The 19,470-nt window shown below is 46.3% G+C and overlaps 1 protein-coding gene across 2 annotated transcripts in view; it reads left to right on the top strand.

Annotated features, from left to right (window-relative positions):
• Positions 1-19,470, top strand: part of LOC140393265 (VPS10 domain-containing receptor SorCS1-like) — a 1,354,213-nt gene that overhangs the window by 962,349 nt on the left and 372,394 nt on the right. The window lies entirely within an intron of this gene.

The raw sequence follows: 19,470 nt of genomic DNA, 5'->3' as shown, positions 1-19,470 counted from the left end.
AGGCCCAATCTGATGGGAGGCCCAATCTGATGGGAAGAGACTGGTTAGAGAAGATTGCTTCAGGCTGTGCTATCTTCCAGCACACAATGGAAAATCTCCCCAGGGAATTCCCATGGTAATAGTTTACCTTGATGACGTGCTAGACACCAGCAGAAGGACACATGGGCAGACTAAAGGAAGTCTTAAGAACTTTTGGGATGCAGGGGTCCACCTAAAACGTGAAAAATATATTTTCCAGGCCTCTGAAGGGACCTACCTAGGGCTTCGCTTTGATGCGACAGGGTTTGCATCCCCTGGAAGGGGATACGCAAAGGCCATACGCAAAGTCCCTGCACCCAAAAATGTCAGCGAGCTCAAATCCTTCCTCGGTATGGTCAATTACTATGGGAGGTTCATTTCGAATTTAGCCACAACATTTGAACCATTACACCAGCTACTGAGGAAGGTGGTAATGGAGAGAGCCCCACGAGGAAGCCTTCCATGTCCTGAAGCAAGCATTGCCGTCTTCAACCTCTTGGTGCATTTTGACCTGGGACAACCAATCGTGCTGACATGTGATGCGTCCACGTACAGTATAGGGGGCAATTATATCTCAGAAAATGGGAGATGGCTTGGAACACCCTATCGCCTTTGCCTCATGGACCACTTCAGAAGCAGAACAGAACTATGCCCAGATTGAGAAGGAGGGTTCAGTGGTTATATTCGGTGTGAAGAAATTCCATGAGTATGTGCATGGCCGACGGTTCAACACAGTGACTGACCACAAACCATTGCTGGGCTTGTTAAGGAAAGATAAGCCCATTCCACCCAGCATTGGGCATTGCTGTTCGCGGCCTATAAAAAGGCTTTCCAGCACTGGCCCAGAATGTAAATTGCGAATGCAGATGCCCCTAATCCAGGCCGGAATTCACTTTTTCCCGTTGGCAACAAATTCCCGCTAGCGGGTTTTGCAGCGCTGGGTGATTTCAATGGGAAATCCCATTGAAAAGGCATGGGAGGAGAGAATCCCGCCAGCAGTGAGCTGCGCCCAGCTGAGAAACACACGGGCTGGGGAAGCGGAGAATCCAGTGCCCTTTCTTCCAAAGGTTAAACGAATGATACAGACTGGCTGCCGTTACAAGAAGTCTGAACAGCTGGTACCCTCCTTCCTTTGCCAGGATGAGTTGAGATGTGAAGACGATGTGATTCTGTGGGGCCTCTCCTTCAAGACTCACACAGCGCCCACCCAGGGCAGACACAGATGAAGATGCTGGCCTGGCATAGATAAAGCCATTGAAGAACTCGTACAACAATGCCACCCTTGCCAAATGGAGTCGCAGGTGGACAGGGTGGTGAAGAAGGCATTCGGCATGCTAGGTTTTATTGAAAAGAATGTTTAATACAGGAGTTGGGATGTCTTGTTGAAGTTGTACAAGACTTTGGTAAGACCACACATGGAATACTGTGCTCAGTTCTGGTCACCCTATGTAGGAAGGATATTGTTAAACTAGAAAGAGTGCAGAAGAGATTTACAAGGATGCTACCAGGACTTGATGGTCTGAGTTATAAGGAGAGGCTGGATAGGCTGGGAACTTTTTCCCTGGAGCGTAGGAGGCTTAGGGGTGATCTTATAGAGGTCTATAAAATAATGAGGAGCATCGATAAGGTAGATAGTCAACATCTTTTCCCAAAGGTAGAGGAATCTAGAACTAGAGGGCATAGGTTTAAGGTGAGAGGAGAGAGATACAAAAGAGAGCAGAGGGGAAATTTCTTCAGACAGAGGGTGGTGAGCATCTGGAAGGGCTGCCAGAGGCAGTGGTAGAAGTAGATACAATTTTGTCCTTTACAAAGCAGTTAGACAGTTACATGGGCAGCGTGGGTATAGAGGGATAAGGGCCAAATGCAGGCAGTGGGACTAGCTTAGTGATAGAAACTGGGTGGCATGGACCAACTGGGCCGAAGGGCCTGTTTCCATGTTGTAAACAACTATGACTCTTCCGCCACCCTTCACCCTTGGAAGTGGCCAGGTCGCCCATGGATCAGCGTCCACGTTGAGTATTCTGGCCCATTTATGGGCAAGATGCTTTTGGTGCTGGTGGATGCCCACTCGAAGTGGCTATTGGTTCAAGAGATATGGACCACTACCTTAGCGGCTACGGTAATTACCTTGCGCCGAATGTTTGACATTCATGGGCTTCCCGAGTCAATGGCAACCTGTTTATCAGCGATGATTTCCAGGTTTTTGTAGGAGCAAATGGCATATGGCACACGAGGACAGCCCCCTACCATCCAGCGGTGAATGATCAGGCAGAGAGAACCTTGCAAGCTTTCAAGAATGTCATAAAAAAGCAATCCCACAAACCACTTTGCCATAGGTTGGCTAATTTTTTGTTGTTGTGCAACTCAACCCCTCATCCAACCACAAGGGCCACACCTGCTGAGCTGCTCATGGGTCATCGGTTGTGAACCCGATTGGATCTTGTGTTTCCAAATTTAGCGGTGAGAGTGGAAGCACATCAGGCCACCCAGGAGAGTCACTGGTCAGAGCAGAGGGGCGACAGGTCGTTCCGGGCAGGGGACCTGATTTTGGACCGCAGGTTTGCTTCAGGACTGCTTTGTTTAGGAGGATGGGTTGTGGCCCCATCACGGCGGGTGTCATATGTGGTCAGTGTTAACGGGAAGACATTCAAGAAACACGTCGACCATTTGATGCGTCGAGGGGTGGCGACCTTCAGCTTGGAGACGGCACGTCCACCTCGCGTCGTGAACACTCTTGTAACTCTGTCCAGCCAGAGTCTCCTGATTCTGCTCAACAACTGTGCCATTTGAGATCAGTGAGGCCAGTTCGCATGTCATTGAAGTGGGCCCTCCTGAGGTGTCGTTAACTGTTGACCACTCGTGTGTCAAATAGGGTGTCGAGCCTATGGCAGGGCTTTGGAATTCTGGGCTTGTTGATGGACTCTCTTTCCCTTTCTATCTCTATTAACATTTGTAACTTCTATATATAGGTTATGGGGTTTTGTAATAAGGGACTTAAGAAGGGGAGGGATGGGGTTTGTACAGCCCCTTTAATCATGTGACTAGCCTGGGGCCAATCCCGTGGGGGAACTCGAACCCCGGCCAATAGGGAGTTTGCGCCTTGGGCAGTGTGGGCCAGGGAGCCGGGTGTTACGTCCTGTTGTGCAAGGTCTGTGCCTGTTACTTAACTGCCTTTGTCATTAATCAACAAACCCCTTTGTTAATGATTAGAAGCATCCAGTGTATGTCCTGAGCCACCACAAGTTCAAAGCCAGGATGGTGTGAGACTTGAAGACGAACTTGCAGGTGGTGGTGTTCCCATGTATTTGTTACCTTTCTTCTAGGTGGTAGAGGTGCTGTCAAACTAACTTTGGCAAGTTGCTGCAGTGCAATCTGTCCGGAGTGCACACTGTGTATCTGTGGTGGAGGGAGTGAATGTTTAACGTCGTGGCTGTGGTGCCAAATAGGGGTACTGCTTTGTCCTGGATGGTGGCGAGCTACCTGAGTGTTGCTGTAGCTGCATTCACCCAGGCAAGTGGAGAGTATCCCATCACAAAGGCAGACAGGCTTTGGGGAGTTCCTTACTGCAGAACTGCCAGTCTCTGCCCTCTTGTAGCCATATAATCTATTCAACTGGTCCAGTTAGATCCTTTCAACACTAACAGTTTTGTGCCACATCTTTTGTTCTATAAGAATGCAGGAGCATAATCAAAGAACAGAATGACTCCTTTCTGTCAATGCAGAATGCTGTAATCAGTGTCAGTTTCAATGACAATAACAGAATCCTCTCCCATATTTAAGTTGGCGGTTAAAGAAGTTGCCTCATAACATTGTAGCTGTGAGGTTGCTGCCTATTCTCAGTGGAAAGTATATTTACACAACATTAATGTTTCAAACAGATGTATTTGGCAGTCTTCTGACAATTATAGCGTTGTAACGCCTCAGTGTTTCAAAACTGCAGGCTGGAAATCAAGCTTTTGATGCATTATTAATATAATTCTTTTGAATTATTACCACAAGAAGAGCATCGTGATGATTTCACTGCAGAATAGGAGCAACTCTGTTGGACAGAAAAACGAAAAGTGTTGGAAACTCTCAGACAGCGTCTATGGAGAAGGAAGTCAGACGACTGGATTTATTTGGCTTGACTGATATCTTGCCCAGTGGTCAGAGAACCAGCAGGGAACCCCTGTTGGTCCGGTGGTAGGCCTGATGTTTTAAGGTGCCATCAGGCACTTCAGAGGCCACCATTGGATTCAAGGCCCAGTGGTGGAGGTCCTGCCTGCTGAGAGCTGCTGACCAATCAGAGGCTGGCAGCTCTCCATCACCCATCAGTGCCACCAGGTGCAGCGGTAGCTGTCAGTAATGCACCCATGTCATGGGAATGTCACTTTAAGAAATATTTGTCTTCTCAAGTGGCTGCAGTGATATTGTGTGGGTGGAGCTGGGTTCTGGCTCTGCTTTTAACTTTTGTTTTGAGCTGGAAGCTGTTTTTGGCTCTTAGTTTTACTTTCGGTTTTCAGTTGGAGAGCTGCATTCAAACCAAGAAGGTGTATTTTGGGTCTCTCTCCCTGCACGCTAAAGAATGTCTCCAGATCACTTGATGATTTCAAAGTAATACGTGTTTCTGTAAGGAATGCAAACCTACTGTTTTTGTAGGAAAAAGGGTGTTTGGCTTATGGATGTTGTTAGGAAAGTTACTAAAGGTTATTTATAGAGGTATCTTGGGGGGAGGTATTTGTGTTGGTAGTTGATAAGATGTTTACTGTGTGTTTATAAAATGTTAACTGGATTAATAGAATAAACATTGTTTTGTTTAAAAATACTTAAGATCTCTGTTGCATCACACCTGGAAAGTGAGCCCTTGTGCTCCCCATAACCAAAGTCTATTAAAGGTTGTAGGTCAGGTGAACTCCATGGTATACTTTGGTGTTCTCTAAACCCTGGCCCATAACATCCACCAGAGACCCAGGCTCACTGAAGGATCCCAGGCCAAAGGTGAGTGAGGGCACGATGGGGATCACAGAGTGGAGGTGGAGAGTCACAAGGGGGAGGGGGGGGTGATAAAAGGGGTGATGTCATGGGAGAGGGGGCGGTGGGGAGGTCCGAAGAAAAAAAAAAGAGACGTGGCTTTCAGTGGCCACACTCCTTCCTGATGCTGGTTCCCTTGATCAGCACTGAGGGACCGCCTCTAGGAGGCTGCTGGAAAACCCAATAGGTTTCAGGAGGCGAGGAAAAAATGTGAAGCTCCTATTTAATCCCAGAGCAACTACTAATTAAAGTGGACTCGGGGATAATAGGTATCAATTGGCTCATTATTGAGCCTAACTGACATCCCGCCGCCAGTGGCTTTTAGCTAAGGTCACGAGTCTGATTAAGGCCAAGATGAAGTGCGATGCCCTTTCTTGTCGGCCTGGATCTTGTATGTCTCTCTCGTGGAGACCCTGAATTGGATTAATTTGAATTTGAATTGGTTTTTGGAGTACGAAATGAAATGGATTAATGGTTTGCCCTCTCCATTCTGCGCATTGGCTTTGTAACTTCAAGAATGGGAATCCTACATCAGTCCCTTCTCCCTCAATCTGGGGAGGTTTCATTTCCGCTGGGAGGCTGATTAAGTGGACCCGGTCGCCATGATTCCTCGAGTGACAGATTGCATTAGATCCAGCCCAAGTAATCATTTCAGGCGGATGACTTTTCCTCAGAACTGGCTTTGCTTTGCTTTTACTCTGTTACATGCGTTAGGATTGATTTTAATGGGAATTAACTGAGAGGTTATCTTGATAGTTTAGCAATTTGCTCTTGGTTTTTCTTCACTGACTGGAGAAGAAGTGTTGGAAGCAACTGGAACACAACTGGTGGCAAACTCAGACCCACCCTTGAAAGGGTCACTAACGAACGAACAAATATAAATGTGTTTGATTTTATTTTTCAAGGACCTGATGGATTAAAAAGCCACAATTTGGTTTCCGATGTTGATGTTACAAAAGGAATATATTGGATTTATTTTGAGTTTGCGCAGTCTTCGGGTGGGTGAGGGCGAGCGATACATTTGTGCCCGACTGTTTTGATGCCACATTAATAATAATAGCTTATTGTCACAAGTAGGCTTCAATGAAGTTACTGTGAAAAGCCCCTAGTCGCCACATTCCGGCGCCTGTTTGGGGAGGCTGGAACGGGAATTGAACCCACGCTGCTCGTCTTGTTCTGCATTACAAGCCAGCTGTCTTAGCCCATTGTGCTAAATCAGCCCCTAATGCTAAACTATTAGATCAGTCAAGTGCGGGCTTTATCAGGGCTTACCATAATCAGAAAATAATTCCTATTTCCCCGCATAAAACCCAAATTCCAGGGGGCTAAAACATCCACAAACGTTTCCACACCGACTCTAGCTCAGTTTGCCTTCGATTCAGAGGGTTGTGGGTTCAAGTCCCAGTCCTGAAATTTTCATCCAGTAACTCGCCGTTTAAAAATGGCTGCCCACAAGTGGGATTTTCGTTCGAAGGGCACACAGGCTGAAACGGGAGTTGGCAGCGGGCGACCCAGGAAAGAATCCATTGGCTGCTGGGCCGGGCACGAGGCCTGTCTATTTTCTCAAGCTCTATGTTTAAATAAGTAAAACAACAATAATAAAACAAAAAACATCCCTCCAGTCCTCATCCCTCACCTCCCCAACACACTCCCTATGCCCTCTCCATAGCAAAGTACTGTCAATTCCTGCCCCCCCCCCCCACCTACCCCCATGGACCACACACCCTTCTGCCAAATTAGTTACGCTGTACCCACCCCCATGGCCCCTCACACCCCATAACATAATCCCCCTCTATATACACCCATCATCCATATATCCTCATGCCAATTTAATGCCAACCCATGCCCTTCCACCACCCTTTGTCCTCCTCCTCCCCCCCCCCCCCCCCCCCACTCCCCCTGTTAACTCAACTAGTATCCTTGGACAGATCCGTGAAAGCTTTGACACTTCCTGCATCACTTTACGGGTTTAACACTGCCTGGTAGCTTTGACAGATGTGACAGCTGAACAGTTCCTGGACATTTACCTGACAGCTGGACATTTCCTTGGCAACCGGACAGTTGCTGGACAGCTGGACTCCTGTTTTGTACCTTGACTGTTCCAACGAGGTAGTGCATAAAAAGTACAAAATCATGTTCACTTTTAGCAATCCGAAAGGGTGCCTTCCCTCTCTCACAGGGTGCCGTACCTCCCCACAAGGTGAACCAGAATCCTATCGAAAGGGATATGTTACCTGTCCAAAGAGGTACCCTGCCTATCCAGAAGAATCCACTAAGTTCAGACCTTGTCTTACCTGTTATAATCCGCCCACTCCAGACTCCACACGCCGGTTCTTCCAAAATCCCGCTTCAGTGGAGGCAGCTGGTGATTTAAAAGGACGGCAGCCTCCACAAACCACACAATTGCGAGCCCCAGTTCCACTCCAGTCCTGCCTCCATGAGGATTGGAAATGCCGGATTCGGCGGGGGGGGCGGGCGCCACATCGAATCTTCAGCCATTTGGGGATTTTTGCAATGATGGAGAGACCCTTGCTGTGGTGAAAATCCGGACCGTGAGCACAAAATTCAAATTTGTTGCAGTCTAGAAAGTCAAAGGCAGCAGGTGCATGGGAGTAACATCGCCCGCAAATTCCCCTCCAAGTCACCTACAACCCTGACTTGTTCATTCGCCTACAATTGCATCAAAATCCTGCGACTCCCTAACTGCACAATGGGTGTACCTACGCCACATGAACTGCAGCGATTCAAGAAAGTGACGCAACATCACTTTCTCAAGGACAATGAGGAATGGACAGTAAATGCTGGCCTGGCGAGCGGAGCCCATATCCCCAAAAACAAATAAAAAGAAAATCAATGTGACTTCTGTTGTACAAATAAAGAGCACATCAGCTTGCTTCAGCTGGTCGTTTACTCAACGTCACACCCCTGACCAAGGCAGATAGGGAGCGTTTCCAGATGGCTGCTGCTGGTGATTGATGTTCCTCGCCTTCCAGGCATCTTTGCTGACTGATGTCAGGTGTCTGCATTAATTTGTAAAAGGTTTTCCTTCAAAGGCTTGCAGAGATCAAAGACATTTGTCAATGTCAAGGTGCTGGACGTCTCCTGATTTCCCCGGCAGTGGGCATCGGCCAATAACTTTCCACACTGAAGGCACCTCTCGTCTCCCAGTGAGTGGCTCATCCAGCATAGGGCTGCCTGGAAAAATTAATCTCTTTCAGAAAAATGTCATCAAAAAACAATTTCGTAAAAATTGCTAATTTGCCACTCTTTCTCATGGTGACAAACAAATGGCTGAAGAATTCCAAACTACAATGCCAGCCCCAGGGCGTACAAACCCACTGCTGTTAACTCTTTGGGTGCACTGTTACTTGTAATGGGGCAGGAAGATTGATAAGAGACCACTAAATGAGAAAATCCTTTGGAAAAAAGGGAAAGGCAGTAATAATAATAATAATAATAATCGCTTATTGTCACAAGTAGGCTTCAGTGACATTACTGTGAAAAGCCCCTAGAAGGTTTAAAAGAAGGAACAAAAGGACTTGTATTTATAAGCGCCTTTCCACTTTACAGTGAAGAAGTGATTTTTGAAGTAGTCACTGTTGTAATGTAGGATAGATTTGCACACAGCAAGCTCCCACGAACTGCAATGTCAATCTCAAATAACGACGAGTCAGAATACAGGAGGGAGATTGAGAACCCAGTGGAGTAGCACAGCGACAACAATCTCTCCCTCAATGCCAGCAAAACTAAAGAGCTGGTCATTGACTTCAGTACACACCCCTGTCAGCATCAACGGGGCCGAGGTGGTGATGGTTAGCAGTTTCAAATTCCTAGGGGTTCACATCTCCAAAAATCTGTCCTGGTCCACCCACGCCGATGCTACCACCAAAAAAGCACAACACCTGTACTTCCTCAGGAAACTAGGGAAATTCGGCATGTCCACATTGACTCTTACCAACTTTTACAGATGCACCATAGAAAGCATCCTATCTGGCTGCATCACAGCCTGGTATTGTAACTGCTCGGCCCAAAACCGCAAGAAACTTCAGAGAGTCGTGAACACAGCCTAGTCCATCACACGAACCTGCTTCTCATCCACTGACTCCATCTATACCTCCCGCTGCCTGGGGAAAGCGGGCAGCATAATCAAAGACCCCTCCCACCCGGCTTACTCACTCTTCAACTTCTTCCATCGGGCAGGAGATACAAAAGTCTGAGAATACGCTCGAACAGAGTCAAAAACAGCTTCTTCCCCACTCTTACCAGACTCCTAAATGACCCTCTTAAGGACTGACCTCATTAACACTACACCCTGTATGCTTCACCTGATACCGGTGTTATGCAGTTACATTGTGTACCTTGTGTTGCCCTATTACGTATTTTCTTTTATTTCCTTTTCTCGTCATGTACTTATTGACCTGTTGAGTTGCTCGCAGAAAAATACTTTTCACTGTACCTTGGTACACGTGACTATAAACAAAATCCAATCCAATCCAATGTGATAATGACCAGGAAGTCTGTTTTCATGTGGTTGATTGAGGGATGAATGTTGGCCAGGAGAACCTGAGCTGCTCTTCCTTTAAATACAACCATGCAATCCGTCATGTACGTCTGAGGGGGCAGATGGGCCTCGACGTAGTGTCTGGTCTGAAAGATGACACCTCTGTCGATGTGGCATTTCATCAGTACTGCAATGCGGATGTCAGATTCTTTGCTCAGGCGTCTGGAGTGGGACTTGAACCCAAGGCCATCCTATTCAGAATCACAAATGCTACACACAGAGCCACAGCTGGAATCTATGGAAAACTAGAGGAGGGCTCCTATCAAATTTTAATCGATCCCTATACAGACTCGATAGCCCTCTTTGGGGGTGGGGAGCTGGTATTGAACCTGTTCTCTCTCCAGAACAACAAGGTGGCCATTTTGGAATTAAATAACCCAAAGAACTGGGCTGGTGGGGTTCCAACTTCAATTATTATTGAAAATAGTCAACATTTCCACAAAAACACTTGCTTTTGGAAAAGCTATGTTTTTCAGCAATCTCTCCAATTTGCAAATGTTTGAGAGCCAGATTAAAACATTTATAGTTTATAGTTTCCCTGAGAGACAAGCTGTTCTTTCCTGCCTAACATTTTTATATGACCATATACCATGAATGCTATACGCAACGCCACAGCTGGCATCCAAGGAAGGTTAGAGAAGGACTTCCATCAAATGTTAATTGGTCCCTATACAAACTCTTTAGCTTTCCGGAGGGTTGTGGGGGAGAGTGTCGCCAGTGTTGGGCAGTTGCAAGTCCACCCTCTCTAAATCTTGTACCTCTTACAGTGTTGCCAACTCTTGTTGGGGATATTCCTTGAGTTTTCATGACATGACCTCATGCTGTGAACTGTTGTCCTGTTGTATCCTCACACATCCCACTGTTAGTCCACCCTCTAAGTGTATTACCTTTCACATTGATCTTAATGCAAACAGACTTCTTGGGCTGAATGTTATGCCCCCATTTCTGCCAGCCAACCAGTCCCCAGAGGCAGGCGGAGTGCATCGTAAAATTGGGTACCATGCCATGGGCACTGTATCTCCTTGCCCGCCCCAGCCCCGATGAAAATTTAGCAGCAGTGGGGAAGGCATTGTGAGGTCAACCTGACTGACAATCAATGGAGGCCCCTAATGGGCTCTTTCCACACTTGCTCTGATTTTACCAATGGCAGGGTAGGTAAGGCCAGCACCATGTGTACAACCCACCATGTTTCATTGGGCGGGTTGCCGGCCAGTCAAAGAGGTAGGGGTTGCCTCCTTTAGGGTGTCCCCATGCCCCCAACCAGTGTTGGGAACTACACCCCCCCCCCCAATTCGTCCCCAAAGGTCTTGGTCCCAGTGTTTTCTTTCTCCCCTGTCCACCACAGCCCTCTCACCCTATTTGTCCACCTCGTCGGGACCTGCCAACCTAGTCACAGAGCGCTCTTTGTTTCGTGATCCATCACAGCTCATTTTCCTCCCGGACTGTTGCAGTACCGGCAGTGGCCAACGCTCTCAGTGGCACTGTTGGGAACAGAGCGGCTGGCCATTTGACTTTCTGGCAGCTCCCGGAGGTGAGCCTTCCACCTCCATGGGGGAGGGGGCAAACATCCCACCTCAGGACAGTTCACTGCACTACGTCCAATAAATGGCACTGGAGCAAGCCAGCCAAGTGGTTTCAGGTTTGCCCCTATTAGTTCTCCCAGGGCGAGTGAGCAGGTAGCGATATTGGCACCAGTGTAAAATTCAGCCTTGTGTTACCCAACTGGACTAGTCTTGATTATTAAACAACAGCCTGTTCCCCATCTTCAATATTTTACAAATAATTAATAAAAATATTCAAAGCCCAGTTTGGTTTCGAGCTTCTATAATTACTTCTGCAGCAGTGTCCTAGAGATTAATTCTCAACTCCTGGGAACTACAGGATAAGAATGGAGGATTGGTAGCCTTAATCCTATATTGGAGAGTGTGATAACTGCTGGTGTCCTAAATGATGCACTGCCTCAGTATAGCGGACAGCTACAGTATTTGGTTCCACACATCTTGTGAGACCAGTGACCTCAATAATCAGCGGTCACAGCCAACATAGGTAGCACTTAAATAGAAATAGCATGAAGTAAGCAAAACAGCTAATCAACATTTTGCTCTATCTCGCCCAGAGCGTGCAACAGCCTTGAGACACACGCCATGGCTCCAACAATGTTCTCCTAGATTTCAGGTCAGCATCCGAGGTGATCACGAATCATGGGGTTTTCACACACTATTCAATTTAGAAGGAGCGCTGTGTAGAAGGCTGCAGGAAAGTCAAGCTAATTGTCAAAGAAGTGCTGTTAGCACAATGCATGTAATGTGTAGTGATCAACTCAAGTGTTTGCTGCACAGAATTATAAAACTCAATAAAATCTCAGCAAATATATACAGAAAAATGTCACGCAGGAAAGAACCAGCTTGTGCCTCGAGGAAACTATCCATGTTTTAATCTGGTTCCAAAATCTTTGTAAATTGGATTGCTGAAAGACTTACCTGTCTCAAAAGCATCATGTATTTTTTTTCACAAACGTTGACCATTTTCATAATAATCGAAGTTGCTATTGGAACTGCACTAAATGCGTACTCAGCCTTCCCAGTTGTTTTTGGTATTTAATTCTTAAGTGACCGGCCCTATTGATCTGGGGCGGGAACAGGTCAATGAGATCTATTTTTGAAAGAGCTGCTGAAACTCGGATGGTCCAACTCACAAACCTTTGCATTGTCTCCAATTGCCACTCTACCTCCAACATTCCTGAGGCTGAGAGAGAGAGACGAGTAGTTCATTAGTTAACTTGTCGAATCTGGGTTTGCTAGCTCCAGTTTAGTTCCCCCTGCATTCAGGGTTCTTTATGGCAGTCAAAACAAGTGAGTGTTGCTTTGTAACTGAGCACATACCTGAGGGTTTGATGAATGGAAAGTTTTAAGTGTTAATCTTGTTCTTGAAAATTCTGGTCTAGTCTGTAATTGGTAGTAACTGGTAAGTACTGTGTAAATTGATGAGGATTATTTTTTTCCTGCCTTAGGCAGGGTAAACACACTCTACTGAGAGAGCTGGATAGTTAATTAGCCAATTGGTTGAATCTGGTTGATTGGTCCCAAAGTTTAGTGTACATTCAGGGTTCTGCTGTGCAGCTGAAGCAACGGAGAAAACCAGGACTTCGGAACTATTAGGGTCGAGATAAGAAATGATAAAAGGCAAGAAGTCACTTTTGGGAGTAGAGTACATGCCCCTAAACAGTAACCATACGGTATGGTGGGGTACAAAGGAAGAAATAATGGGATCATGTCAGAAATATATAGTTATAATCATGGGGGAATTGATTTGCCGATATCTAGCAATGACCTCATCCCCCCCCCAAGCTGAAAAACAAATGAACTCTGCAGTCTGAAAGCACATTAACTCCCCAGGGAATTTCCCTAGTCAAACCACAGTGCATTAGCCCAGATTGAAAGCACATTCCTGTGGTCAATTTCACCTTCCGGCTTGAAAAAGCTCCTCGGCCCTGCAAAACGAAATTCATTTTAAAAACATGGCCACTGCAGTCAAACACACTATACCCCCCCCCAGGCTTTTAATCCTTAACTTGTCCCAATATTTCGAATCCAATATTCCTAAACTCCTCCATTTGTCACACCTCTCATCTAAAATTCATCAGAGTTTGGGTTCAGATGGATTAGGCGTCCATCTGACTCGACTTTGAAGCAGAGCAGTCAATTTTCCCTCCACAGGCCATGGTGACATGAAGGCTGGCTCTGCTAAGTGTGAGGTTGGTCCGCCAACTGGAATGGATATCTAAATTTACTTCCGCTGTCACTCCTATCCAGGACAGTCCAGACTTTCCACCTGGTCTAATCGACCATGGATTCGATTCCTGGAGAGATAAGCTGGAGGACATGTTCAGAGATGCTTCCTTGTGATCCTTTGAGCAGTTATGTCAGCAGTTTGGCATTACAAGACAACCCCTTTTTAAGTATTTGGAGCGAAGAGGCTGAGCTAAGAGGCTTTACCCTGAACAAAACTTCTTTGCATCTTGACTCCACAATTTCCCCAGTTGAAAGAATCCTGAATTTTGGGGAGCCTAAACAGTTAATGATCAAGTTCCATGATGTTTTGAACTTGAAGACCTGTATCACCACGCTGAGTGCCTTGCAGACATGGCGGGGGAAAAGAACTGACTCTGCCAGTAAGATTTTGGTTTGCAATAGCACGAAGGAGACCAAGTTCATTGTACTACACTGCATTCATATTCAACCTAGTCTTAGACACCGATTTCATCCTGTTTTATCCCTGATGTGCCTAAAGTGCCAGGTAGTCGAGGATGACTATATACATTGCCTTTGGGATGGTGCCAAGATTCAACCCAATTGGTCAGGGTATTTCGAAGTGTGGGTCGCCAGCTGTGGGTGGGTCGCGGGCGGGTGCCTGAAGGGTCGAGGAGCTAAGGGTCACAGTGATCCCGCCATGGACCAAAACAACAGCTTTGCAATGGGTGGATTTTGCAACCTGTCCTTCGCATGAGGATAATCTTACCCTCTCTGCTGCATTTCTGACCGAGCAAGTATTGTTCTGCCACCATTTGCCTGGCAGATAACAAAGTGATTCCAGCTTTTACACTATTTTGAAACAAAATGTTGAAATGTACTTTTCTCCTGAAAGAAGTTTCCCCCGTGACAATGCTGGGGTATTACGATGCATGGCCATTCCAACAACAGATAATAATATAAACACAAACAATACTACACCTCTACAGCTAATCTGATATTTATAATCATCCCCATAAAAAGCACATTGTAATTTGTAAGGCCTCAACCTTTAACAGTTTATATAAATTACATGGACCGAAGTACGGTTGCTAAATTTGCTGAATTCACAAAGGTAGGTAGGGTCATAAGATGTGAAGAGGATTACCAGAGAGATTTTGTCAAATTTAGTTCCTTGTTCATGAGATACGAGCATTGCTATCTGAACCAGCATTTATTCCCTCCACCTAATTGCCTAATCCGGAATGGGGTGGTGAGCTGCCTTCTTGAACCGCTGCAGTCCATGCGGTGTAGGTACACCCACAGTGCTGTCAGAGAGGGAGTTCCAGGACTTTTTCCCTGCATGTGAAGGAACGGCAATATATTTCCAAGTCAAGATGGTAAGTGGTTGGAGGGGAATTTGCATGTCATGGCATCCCATGTGTCTGCTGCTCTTGTCCTTCTAGATGGTAGAGATCGTGGGTTTGGAAGGCGCTGACTTAGGAGCATTTATGAGTTACTGTAGTGCGTTTTAGAGATGGCACATGGCTGTCACTATTCGTCGCTGGTGGGGGGAGTGAGTGTTTGTACATGGGGTGTCGATCAAGTGGGCTGCTTTATCCCCGTGTCTGGTGTCGAGCATTTTTGAGTGTTGTTGGAATTGCACTCATCCAGGAGAGGGGGGAGAGTATTCCATTACACCCCTGACTGGTGCCTTCTAGAAAGATTTAGGTGTACTCGTGCATGAATCGCAAACCGCTAGTATGCACATACAGCCAAGTAATTCAGAAAGCAAACATTTATTGTAAGGGGAATTGAATATAAAAATAGGGAGGAGGGAGGTTATGTTTCAGTTATACGGGACATTGATGCAACCACATTTGGAGTACTGTGTACAGTATTGGTCTCCTTATTTAAAGAGAAATACAAATATGTTAGAAGTACTTCAGAGAATGTTTACCAAACTAATACCTGGATTTGTTGGGTTGTCTTCTGAGGAAAGATTGCACAGGTTAGGCTTGCATCCACTGGAGTTTAGAAGAGCAAGAGGCAGTTTAATTGAAACATAAGATCCTGAGGGATCTCGACAGGGTGGCTATGGAGAGGAGATTTCCACTTGTCGGAGATTCTAGAACTAGGGAATCACTGTTTAGATATAAGGGGTCGCCCATTTAGCACAGAGCTGAGGAACATTTCTTTCATTCAGCGTGTCATGAGTCTCTGGAACTCCCTCAAACATCAATGGAAGCAGAATCTTTGACTTTTTAAGGCAGAGCTGAATGGATTCTTGATTAACGGTGGGGGGGGGGGGGGTGAAAGATTAACGGGGGTTGTTAAAGGTTATCGGGCGTAGCAGGAACGCGGAGTTGAAGTTGCATCGGCACGAGACACAGTGTTGAGCAACAAAGGCGAGCATCGTGAGGCGCTAGCGTCTCTCAATACTGCCCTTCCTGCTCAATGGCGGTCACTCAGGTATGCCCGTGACGCTGGCTGCACGCAGTCATCATTTACGTGAGCGGGAAGTTGTTTTTGCACATCGCCTGCGTGGGGGGTGGGGGGGGGGGGACGGGACAATAGGGTGTGGGTTAATCACGCAGCAGGATTCCTGTGCCAGTTGGTGGGTTCTGTTGAATTTTGCAGCCGAGGAAGTTGTCCTAGCCATCAAGGTTGAGATTCAGTCGCTGGAATGTATAATATTAAAACCTTTGAAGATAAGATTCTAAATCCCCAATCAGTCCTGTTTACTACAAACCTGGTTAATCCGATCCTGTGAACTCTCCAATAAAATTTATGTAAATTGTACTGATTTTTAAAATGAACCTGGTGGATTTGATTGATGATGTGGAGCCTTTACTGCATACAATGATGGCAAATGCTAGATGTAGGCTTGCTTAGTAAAGGATAGAGTTCTGCAATATGATAATTACACTTCTTTTAAGATTCAGGACGGAGACAAATTAAATATTGGGGGACTGTTCAACACAGGGTGGCACGGTAGCACAAGTGGATAGCACTGTGGCTTCACAGCGCCAGGGTCCCAGGTTCGATTCCCCGCTGGGTCACTGTCTGTGCGGAGTCTGCAGGTTCTCCCCGTGTCTGCGTGGGTTTCCTCCGGGTGCTCCGGTTTCCTCCCACAAGTCCCGAAAGACGTGCTGTTAGGTGAATTGGACATTCTGAATTCTCCCTCTGTGTACCCGAACAGGAGCCGGAGTGTGGCGACTAGGGGATTTTAACAGTAACTTCATTGCAGTCTTAATATAAGCCTGCTTGTGACACTAATAAAGATTATTATTATGTCTGAACATTAACTGGTTTATCGTATCAACATAACTATTTACGGATGTTCAAGACTACAGGTGTTACTCAGTCTACGCCATGAGCTTTCTCCTTATCGACTCCATGACATGTGACTTTCCTTTGCACCTTCATTGGGCGGTACTGTTTGTCCAGGCCCACACATTAACTCTTACATTCCTGAACTCCCTAATACTAATGCCCATAGACATTCTATATTTTTACATACTACCCCTATTCCCCACAAGTTTCTGACTTTATGGGTATAATCGTTCTGGAGGTTTCAGGGCTCATCCTGACCGTGTTCTTGTGAGCTTTGGAAGATCAGAAGTCTCCCTTTGGACTTTTTCACTTTCACTTGGTTGGTCTGGGGTAAGAGTTGACGTATCTGGTGCACTGTCAGTTTGACTCTCAACATCTGGTCCTGCCGAATGTATAATGGATGGTTGTCTGATCTGGATCTAGTCTTGATCTTTTTCCTCTCCTTGCTGTTATACCAACTCTAGATGAATTGTTTTTCTCTCCCTTTCACACTGCTCTCTAGCTTTTTTTGTTCAGTTGACCCTGGTTCCTTTTGATAGTTTCATCTAACCATACTTACTTACTGAGCGATAAAACCTTGTAGCTCCTAAAGTCTTGAAATCTTGGACTGCTGCCTCTGGAGATAATTGTGTAGGCAGGACAGGAAGCTGTGAGGAAGGCTCTTGATTAACATCCTGTTTGCCTCAAATCCCACTCGCCCTAGTATAGCAGGGTAATGATGCACTTTCACTCATGGCTGTAGCTAACTCCCATAATGTCTCTGCCAAGGAGACTCTCTCACCATGGGGTGATTCCACACCTTGAGTCCCGACTGGCCACAAAGGCCATATGACCCTTGCTCTGCTGTGTTGCCCTGAAAGGGACAATCACCACAGGCAGGAATGGCAGCATTCTCCGTTGTGGAAGAGGTGACTATTGCCTGGTTCTGTCCATGATTCTGAGACTTGTTTGACTGTTCGAATCCTCGATTGCCACTTTTGGTGGATGGATGCAAGTACCAAGTGATCATCACTGTCCGATTAATGTGCTATTTTACCGGGGTATTGTGCGCTTCATCTTTCACCTTCTCAGCCGATACACAGAGGATACTCATTGGTCCATTGGCTCATTACAGTAAGAACCAATTTATTCTTCATCACCTGGGCATTGTCTTGGAAAAGGGCTGGATTATTGAACTGGGTGAAGAGTGTCACAAAATCAGCACTGAAGTTCTGATCAAAGTCACCAGGATATTTGGACGATTTGACGGTCTCCAATTTGTTATCAGCACGGTAGCATTGTGGATAGCACAATTGCTTCACAGCTCCAGGGTCCCAGGTTCGATTCCGGCTTGGGTCACTGTCTGTGCGGAGTCTGCACATCCTCCCCGTGTGTGCGTGGGTTTCCTCCGGGTGCTCCGGTTTCCTCCCACAGTCCAAAGATGTGCAGGTTAGGTGGATTGGCCATGCTAAATTGGCCGGGGCACCCGGAGGAAACCCACGCAGACACAGGGAGAATGTGCGGACTCCGCACAGACAGTGACCCAGTGGGGAATCGAACCTGGGACCCTGGCGCTGTGAAGCAACTGTGCTAACCACTGTGCTACCGCGCCGCGCCCTGGAACACTGGGACTGTCTCTGGCCGGAAATGGCACCTGGACAAGCCAGATGGGTTGCAACTGACCAGAGCTGGGACTGAGATCCTTGTGGGATTTTTTGCTTGTCCTGTCATGAGGGCTTGAAAACTAAATCAACAGGGAAAAATTAGAGAGGAACACCAGGATGCACAAAATGCTGGGAGCTACAGAAAGCACTGGTATAGAAAATAGTAAGTTTAATAAGCTAATATGGAGTATGGGAGAAATAAATAACTTCCAAATCATGGTTATTGTGTACGTCTGTGAATGTATGAAGTATAGTAAATAAGATTGGGAAGTTACAGGTGGAGATTGCATTGTGGAAACATGATGTATTTGCGATAACAGAGACCTGACTGAAGGAAAAGCAGGACTGGATGTTAAATATTCCTGGGTGCAAGATATGAAAGGAAAAGATAGGAAAGGGGGCGGGGTGGTGATACTGGTTAGGGAGAGTTTAGCAATGTTGGAGAAAGAGGATGTCCCAGAGGACTCGAGGACAGAACCAATTTGGCTGGAGCTAAGGAACAAAAAAGGGTGCAATTACATTGCTCAGTGTAATCTATAGACCGCCAATTAGTGAGAAGGTGAGCATTTAGGAAACAGTGATCATTGTACAGTAAGGTCTGGATGATGATAGAAAAGCAATCCAGAGTTAAAACAATTAATAATAATAATCTTTATTAGTGTCACAAATAGGCTTACATTAACATACGACGCCTGTTCGCGTACACTGAGGGAGAGTTCAGAATGGGGCTGGTTTAGTACACTGGGCTAAATCGCTGGCTTTGAAAGCAGACCAAGGCAGGCCAGCAGCACGGTTCAATTCCCGTACCAGCCTCCCCGAACAGGCGCCGGAATGTGGCGACTAGGGACTTTTCACAGTAACTTCATTTGAAGCCTACTTGTGACAATAAGCGATTTTCATTTCATTTCATTTCTAACAAGCACATTTTCCAGGATCTATAGGACGAAACCCACGCAGATCCTGGGGGAACATGCAGACTCCGCACAGACAGTGACCCAAGCCAGGAATTGAACCCGGGTCCCTGGCGCTGTGAAGCAACAGTGCTAACCACTGTGCTACCATGCCGCTAATGGATGAAAAGGGAGATAGGAATTTGGAAAAGGAAGAAAAAAATCTGCTTCTGATGTGTCAGGTAGAAAATGCTGTTGAGAACCAAGAGGAATACAGACGGTTC

This window comes from Scyliorhinus torazame, chromosome 16 (assembly GCF_047496885.1).
Source record: "Scyliorhinus torazame isolate Kashiwa2021f chromosome 16, sScyTor2.1, whole genome shotgun sequence".
In the NCBI taxonomy this organism is placed as follows: domain Eukaryota; kingdom Metazoa; phylum Chordata; class Chondrichthyes; order Carcharhiniformes; family Scyliorhinidae; genus Scyliorhinus; species Scyliorhinus torazame.
This window is presented reverse-complemented; position numbering and strand designations above follow the sequence as displayed.